Source organism: Ambystoma mexicanum, chromosome 9 (assembly GCF_040938575.1).
Source record: "Ambystoma mexicanum isolate Mex_15411 chromosome 9, UKY_AmexF1_1, whole genome shotgun sequence".
NCBI lineage: Eukaryota > Metazoa > Chordata > Amphibia > Caudata > Ambystomatidae > Ambystoma > Ambystoma mexicanum.
Genome location: NC_090931.1, coordinates 284,565,569 through 284,574,507, shown reverse-complemented (window position 1 = coordinate 284,574,507; position 8,939 = coordinate 284,565,569).

Sequence of the window (8,939 nt, the reverse complement as noted above, 5' to 3'; positions counted from 1 at the left end):
CCTTCCCGCAAAGTCTGTCGAGTGTGGTACAGCATGATAATTCTGAAACATACAGAAAAGCAACACTTTCCAGTTTTATTGAAGAGTTTTTATATGTAACCGTATTCACAAAAGTATTTATTGTAAAAAGCCACATGGTTTCAAAGTTAGGAGAAGTAGCTGGTGGTTTCTTATAGGGAGAACGACCCATGAGAGGTTCATCTGCGGAGGTGACAAGTGAAATATTAAAAAAACTCTTAGGATAACACTTTCAGTGCTTCTGCAACCTCCACTGACGAGATTTATTTAGCACTGCAATTTATGGTGTATTCCTGTTCACCAACAACTATTCGGAGCCGAGACCTTCCATCTCACCAGCATGTGGCAAGCCCATTCTTTGGAACGTGATGTGGTATGGCTGGTAAAATAAAACTAGACTAGTATTATGCTTATTATGCTTAAAACACTGAGTTTCATTGCAGTCAATATGCAAATCATCTCCTCTGCACATTGCCACTCGTTTGACAACTTAAAACACAAACATCTGTCCCAGAGCTGCTGCCCCTCAGATTTGCGAATCTGACAGAAGATATAACCAGAATCTGTCACAAGCCAGAAAGGACTCGGACCAGAGGACATGTGATCAAAGGATTTTATTCAACTTTAAAGAAAACTCCTTTCTAGCCTTATTGTTGAAAGGGGAGTTCCTTTCGTGAAAATCTATACTACGGTGCTCGTCAAAATAACAAAAATGGTATTCTGTCCAAACCTATCCTCTAAACTAGCCCTACTGCTTAGAAAAAATATAAAAAGAAAAAATAGGCACTGTCTCCTGCCTTCAGAGTTGTTCACCCTGATCTCTCTCTGGGTTTCCAGGAATCCCTCTCGACTTCGGATCCAATACTTCTCCATAGAAAATAATTCTCCCAGGTTTAACAGTTCCTGACCATCTTCAAAGTTCCTCAGTTTTACAAAAATAAAGTCTCAATTTCCAGAAAAGATCCATTCTCTAATTTGTCATAGCTGGACCGATACCTCCTTAATCCCTCTCCACCACTTGGGTGGGTTTCTCCCCTCTAGGTTAACGTCTTTCTTATCTGTGTTTTGAGGGATCAGAAATGTGAGGCTGACAACTTGGTAAAGAGTTTTCAACTTTAGACATTTTATTAAATAAAAAAGGGTGGAAAAACTTCTTACCATCTCTAGCCTGACGAGGAGTCCCCTGCCTGATGTAAACTAAAGGAAATACTCTAGCAAAAGGATGTCTGTCCTTCACACTTTTACATGCAATAAAGCAATAAGGAAAATATATGGCACTTCAATTCAACAATGGTATGTAACATATGATTAGGTTCATAATATGATCAATGTATCTTCTTTATAACCTGGGTGAGTTTCCTTTCCCCAGATCTGAACAAGGGTTTTCTCCACAATTCAAAAGAAACCAGGAAATCCGGTTTGACACAAAGTTCCACTACAGTTCTTAAGGACTTGTACTTGATCACATAAAGTTCTGTTGCTTTAGTAAGATATCAGAAGTAATAGTAAGTTCCAACTCCTTCTGGAGTAAGAACTGTCTCACATTTGTCTTCTCCAAGTAAACAATAGAAATCGTCTTGGCCAGGATAATTTGTCACATTTGGTCTTAGGAATAGTCTATTCCAACTCCTCCTAGAGTAATAACAGGGTTCACCTCAGTATTTATTAAGATGAACCACAACAAATGTCTTTGTTAGGATGGTTTAAAAAAGGATTGTAACCTTTCCTTGACACGCTTTCACAATTCTGCTTTGATTGTCTCAAATTAACATGAGTTGTTTCTGTTGGAACCACAGTTCAGCACTTACATCAACTACTACCTGGTTTATTACTTTGCCAGGACCCTTTAGGCAACAACTTCTTGCCATACGGGTACACTCACCTGCCGGTCTACTTCTTCACCGAAAAGAACAGAAAAGTGCTCCAGTGGTAACTTCCAACTAAGAACAACAACAACTTCATCAGGCTACTTAAGCATCTAGACAAATTACAGGGAAACAAGGAACCACATTAGTGCTCTTCAAGACGCCTTGGCAACTATGCTCCTTTCCCTCTGGATTACCTTCTCCAGAAGGGCAGTCTGTTTGCCACCTTTCTTTCCCCTCTGCACCAACAACCAAATTGTTCTCAAAAGACAATCTCGCCTTTCTTCTATCTTGGCTTTGGCAATTTAGGTTTCTATCACCTGATGATCTGTGTCTCATAGCACAGAAGCAGTAAGCCTTACAATCATTAAGCCTCTCAGTAGTCACCTCTTGACTTGAACATTGTTTGTTATATTGATATTGCTGGTTGTTAACACTCTCTTGGCTTGGGCATTGATTTTGAACCTTTTTCAGCTTCCCCACAGGGTTTTTGATCTTTCCACAATCTCATGTGCTTATTTACAGAGTCACTTTGTTTCAACAGGTATAGTTTTTGTTGGTTTAGTTTATTTTGGTATTAAAACATTGTTATTTCTGCTTTCACTCCTATGCAAGTGAAGTGGCCTGCCGTGAACACGCAGACAGCGTTGGAGTGCTCCAGAGTCACTTGCAAGCTGTGAACTCACTGGGTAAGTTGCTCGATTACGCTCCGCTCTGTGTTCGCAGGTCTTCGGTACCTGTAGCTCCTCGCAGCCGGGTGGACAGCCTCCTCTGGTTCTCCTCCCCTCACGCCAGAGAAATTGAGCTTGTTGTGCTCTGGGGAGGGCCAGGTGCAACGCTACAACCTGGTACCTCCAAAGAGGGCACACTTCCCTCACTACTGCTGCTACCTGCTGCGTGAACTCTGCAACAGGGAGAGTTCAAGACAAAGACTCTCTCAGAATCCGCCACTGCTTCAGGCGTTTCCAGACCCACCACTGCTTCAGGCGTTTCTGTAGTCCGGGCGTCTTCTCTTGCCTCAGGCTTTCCTTTCAGCTGCAAGCACGGCCCGCGTTGCTTCTGCCTCTTCTACTTCTCTACTCCTATTTCTATTCATGCATGCACCTCTGTAGGTCATCTACACTAATTAGGAGACCACTCCCACAGTAGTGTTACTCTGCATCCCTGTTCCTCGTCCCTGTACTGAGGGAATTATGGGACTTGACTTCCTTGGCAACAAAGTTCATTTTTCTAACTTTTTCTGTTTTACTGATTTGTCTTATATTTCCTACAACATTCATTAAAGGAATATCATACAAGTCAGTTTGAAGTTGGTTTTGAAAAGAGGAATACGGTTTTCTAGGTTTTTGGCAATACTATTCCGACTTCTTTCCATTTGCCCTTTTTAAGTCAGGGAGGCATTGAGCTCTATGGGCTTGAGACTGGGGTTTTATTCACTTTTATACCCCAGGAATCTTGGCTTAGTTTACCCACATTTAGATGGTCAACATGTGGAACAGTTACATTATTATGGCAACAAGCGATTGCGTATTTTGGTAGTTGTAATATCTCTTCCTTAGAGGAAGGTAAATACTGTGTGTCACCCCACGATTCCTCTCACCTCCCTGAGCCTTTTCTCATCCAAGGTGATCCTCCCGCAGAGCACCACCTCAAGGTCCGGATAGGAAGCATCTGCCCTTCTCTGACCACTTTGGAGGAGACTCTAGGCAGGGATTTGGTGAGGGATCCATAGGATTCATCACAGTGCTCCCCTTGAATTTGTTCTTAACTTGTCCTATTGGGCCTCTCCGGCTCCTTTGGGGTTCTCTGTCCCAATGTCACACTAATTTCCTAGGGTTATTGGTGAGCCCTCCTTACACATAACTCTCTTGGCTCTCGGTCTGTGAGCAGTTTGTGTTATTACAACATTTGGGTTTCCTAGACTGCCTTTACTCTTATTACTAGTTTCTCTCTCTGGGCATTTGTGCCCCTGGTATGGGATTAGGGTAATCCTTCCTTCTCTCCCTTTCACTCTGGTCTCGCCGCCCCCTATGCTATGAGCAACCCGGGTACCTGCTATGTCACAGGGTTTGCTCCAGTGAGGAGCATCTGCTCGGTAGTGGTGCCATTCTCCGCTGCTTTCTGCCTTTCCCGCCTGGACAAGAGCAAGCTTTGTGTTCCGCTTGTCTCAGCGTTTATCTGCTGCTCGACTCCTTTGCTACGATTGCAGGATTCATTCCTGCCTCGCATTCTGGGTTTGGCGTCATTTCTTGGGCAGCGGGCCGACAATGTCCTCTGCATGGTCACACCTCCAATTAAGGCCGGCTTCTCTCGAACTTGGCCTCACTGACTCCACACTGTTGTGTGCTGGATCAGCGGCATCTCCTTATTTGGCTCTGCCCGTGCCACAGCCAGCTCCACTGTGCAGCTGGGGTCTGCCCCTCAGTGACGCGCTCACATTGGAGGCTAGCCTCTGTGTATTTCTTCTTTGCCCATTCACGGGTGATCGCGCCTTTATTCTTGCTCTGTGACCAAAAAGTGGCTTGTTTATGTTCACTTTCAACTCTACAGAGAGACCACCATTGTCTACATCCAACGGCACTGTCAGTGTTATTTTGATTACCACAGTTGAATGCATCATCAGTTTCTCGTATTCCCATGTATCCAGATAATGCTTTAGTTATAGGGAGTTCCCCATGGGAATGGGAGTCCTTGTCCCCTTGAGGGGAGTCAATCTCAGTGAGGTCCTGCATTCCCAAACCCCTAGGGAGGGCGTTGCTCAGCAGGTTCACCCTAATCTCAAAGGGGGGGGGGCTACCCACAGGGAAGAAGGGACGAAATCTACAGATTCATCACACATCCCAACTCTTGAGTCCTGCAGCGAGAAGCCCCCCACTGGGCTCTCAGGTTGTCTGGGCCATATCATGCATGAGTAGTTTATTGGGTCCTGGGTCTTCCTTACATGTTTGCATTGTTTGGTTTAAATGCAGTACTGCACATAAGATCGGACGCTACCCCTTTCTTTTCTGTACAAAGTTGTTAATTAGGGACCAGGACAGACAGTGCAGTGAGGAGAACCTTGTTCTGCTGCACTACCTCCCCCAGCATGGCAGCAACACTGCTGCTTAAGGTGGCACTGTCTTGGTCGGCAGAGACTGCCCCTAAGCAGTGGGTGGGGATGTGGTCCACTCCCTCTACTGGAGGGCAAAGATAACTGCAGCCCCAGTCTCTTCCCAGAGCCCCACCACCAGCTGACTGCTGTGGCACCAAGTAGGCCGTGCTAGCTGGGTGGGCCTCCATAAAGGCCAGGAGTAACCCGAAATCACCTAAAAAACCAGTATGTCACACATTTTCTTTTTTTCCTTTTTTGAGGATTCTCATCTGCACCACTACATATCTTAACTCTGAAATCCACTCATTCTTCCCATCCTGGCTATTTAAGTGCAGTAGCAGTAATAGAGGGTCTCACCTGCCACTTGTGGACCAGATGGCAGTGGATTAGGTTGCAGCATGGCCTTCACTGCCAGTGGCCCGGGCCATGTGTGTTCTCCCTAATATACAGTGTTGGAAATGGAAATTATTAACTGTGGAATCCCACCAGCGACGAGCGGAAGGGAGTTTGAGGGGTGCCCAAGAGATTTTTCTCACCTACCCATCCTCTTATGATCCTCTCCTCTTTTCTGCTAAGCAACTTTACCTTATCTCACTCTTTGGTTCTCTAGCATCCTATCCCTGTTGCCTCATTCTCAGTTAAAGTGTGTCCACGTGTCCTTCCCTCATGATACTGCTGTCTCTACTTCCCTTTCTGCTCTTGATTTTGCAAACTGCTTTTCCTCTAAGATCGCTTTTCTCTGGTCTTCCATTTTTCTGTGTCCTCTACCTGCATCTTCACCACTCCCCTCCGGCTCATCCCCTGTAGCTACTAGATCCTCTTTTCAAATTCTCTCTGAATCTGATATTGCTTCTCATCTTGCCTTCTCCCATCCCACTGCCGCTCATGGCGACTCTCTCCCTTCCTCCTTGATTCCAATGGACTACCCTTCTCTTTTGGCTTACCTCACCGCTCTCTTTAATCTTTTGCTTTCTTCTTCCGTTTTCCCTTCATCTTTTAAACATCCCTCTATTCTCATCCTTAAAAAAAGACGTCACCCCTCTATTCTAAATTTCATCATGTCTCACCTTGTTCCTCACAAAATTACTAGAGTGCAGCGTTTCACCAAAGTGTCCTCCTTTGTTAATCAACACTATGACTAATCTTTGGATGTCATCACTTCTCCCTGAGGGGGAGACCTTTCTCATGAGGCTAGGGAGGTGAGGCCGCTACCCTCAGGTACTGGTACTCAGTGGGAGGACCTCAGGGGAGAGACTCATGCCCTCTAGGGACAAGGCAGACGGTCTAGGGAGAATGCGGTACAACACCCCCTTCACCCTCCAGCCACTTCCTTTACTGCCCCTTAGTCCATGAGGCCCACCTTATCCCTCACTTCCATGTATGGATGACTGAATGAAGATCTCCTTGACGGATACCGGAGGTGCGGGCCAATGAAGAGTCCTCCTAAGAACTTGAATGAACATTCTAGCCACCATCCCTCATTCAACAGAAAGGGAGAGGAAGGACTTACTTTTTGTCCGACCCTCCCATGAGGACCCACGAGAGGATCGGCATGGAAAGGAGGGAATGCTGCTGACCAGGAAACGAGCAAGAAGGCTCAGGTGTATATCCGGTCCAATGTGGGTGGACCGGCTGGAAAAGCTGGAACACCAGGGGTACGGTACGGGCAAGCAGAGTGCCTGGATCATGCTGGCAAAAGAAGGCAGACAACCCAAGAGGAAGCAACTGCCGCAGAGTCGCTGCAGCAGATACTGGAAGCAGAAAAGTGACAAGATGCCAGAAGTAGATATCAGAAGACTGTGTGAACGACCAAACTTCACCGACAAAGACCAGAAACACTGGTGGTCGGGAAGCTGGTAGGGGCTACGTAGAAAGTGCAAGAACAGAAGAACAAAGGATTTGGGATTCCCGTACGAAGAGGATCTTGACAAGTAATCTTCTTTGTGGCAGTACCTGGCAGGAGAGTGAACCAGGTCTGTCAAAACTAAAGTCTGAGAAAGGCCAGGGGGCGGGAGACATTCCTCCTGGTGTTGTGAACTGTGAAACATAGCCTGAGAAAGGCCAGGGCAAAGGATACCGTCCACCTGATGTTGTAAACTGGGAAACAAAGCCAAGAAAGTCCAGAAGAAGGGAGTCATTCCCCCTGGTGTTGTGAACAGTGAGAGCAAAGCCAAGGAAGGCTAGGAGAAGGGAGTAATTCTCCTGGCGTTTAAACTCACAAGGAGGATCCAAACAAGTGTTTGAGGGGAAGGGAGTCATTGCCCCCTGGGATAAAGAAATTGTGAACTTTCTGAAGTAGAGGGTTGGAGGTTCAGCAATCCTTTGCATTTTGTGAAGTACTGAAATCGGGGGGACGGGAGTCATTCCCCATTGGTATTGTTGGACTGTGCAAAACCAGAAAAGGAAAAACCAGGGGAAAGGAATTACTCCCCGCCATCCCCCTGGTGGTGGAAAACCAAGGAACAAGATACCTGGAGAAGGGAGGCATTCTCCAGGAACCCAATCGGGAAGAAACAGCTATGGGCAATAAGGAATGTTCATGTTTGAACTAGAACTTTACCTTTTGAGTTGAATTGAGAACTTTACTGCTTGTTGGCATTACTACCTAGAACTTTGTTTTGTGTCTTAGGGATTGAGACCTGGGGAGGGGAATCATTTGCTCGGGTAAAGATCTCCCCCTACCCCTTACAACTGTAACTGAGATCTGGTTTCCAGAATAAGGGAACCATTCTTCTGGACCAAGAAGATCCACTACCTCTTGAGTTTAGTTATAAGTGTGAGGGACAGAAGTAGGCTTTTTTGAAACAGGACAGTGGACTATTCATTTACACAAACACTCTGACCAAAACCTTAGTATTTTAGTTGAGGCAGGGAAACCCCTCTTGGAGTTTAGGAAAGGTTGGTATTCTCTTTATTTTCATTACTAATAAAAGTTTATATAAGCAACAATGGCGCCTGTGTGCCGGTCTCCTCCTTCTGCACCCTTACAACATTCACTTCTACCTTCCCTCCAATCTGGATTCAGACCCGCCCATTCTACTGAGACAGCACTTCTGGCTGTAACTGAATGTCTCTCCTTTCTGCTTGTTATTCTAAGCTATCCTCCTTTTTTGTTCTCTAAGACTGTTCAGACGCTTTAGACACAGTTGACTATTCTTTTTTCTCTTTACTATCTTGGTTTTCGGAATTCTGTTCTGGACTGGTTCCCCAAGGTTCGCTACTTGGCCTGCTCCTTTGCTCCTGCTGTTAAGGTGGATTTATAGAATCTAGCCTGGTGGACCGATTGTAGGAGGCCACTCTAGTTATAGTGAACGGGGAATTCTGAGAGGTTAGCCAAAACCCATCAAGTTATGCAGTGGATTAACTTTGCTGAAATATTTGGGGAGACATGACATCTGAAAGAAAGGGGTGCGGTAGAGGAAGGGCGGAGTGTGGCTGTGAGGGATAACCCTTAATTAATAGACCACATGAGCCCTTTGCTGGCGCTCTGAAATGCATTTCATAACACTGGCTTAAAAGATTCACCTCAGGCTTATGAAAGGTATAACAATGCTGCGCCTTTAGAGTTCAATTCTAAAGACCCAACAAACATGTCCTGTTTGGTGGTGATAAGACTGGTGCATCTTTAAAATTCAATTCTAAAGACACGCCAGTCTTTTGAAAGTTATAACACCACAGTATGTCTTTAAAATTCCTTGCACTGACAGCAGTAAAAAAAAAGAACAGAGCTCTTGCTACCTAAAAAGGCCTGCAAGCACGCTCGAGGAGGGTGGTGTTTGATCATTGCCGCCAATGCATTGTTAAACACAGACATATTACAAACTGGATGCCTGCAAGATTTTAAGTTGCTCGTTCTATATTTCAAAATGACTTGTAAAATGTTATATTTGATTATTTTTAAGTGTAGGCATTGTTTCTGAAATAGTCAGTGTTCAAATCTAGCCCAACAGCATTCATTTGCTTGA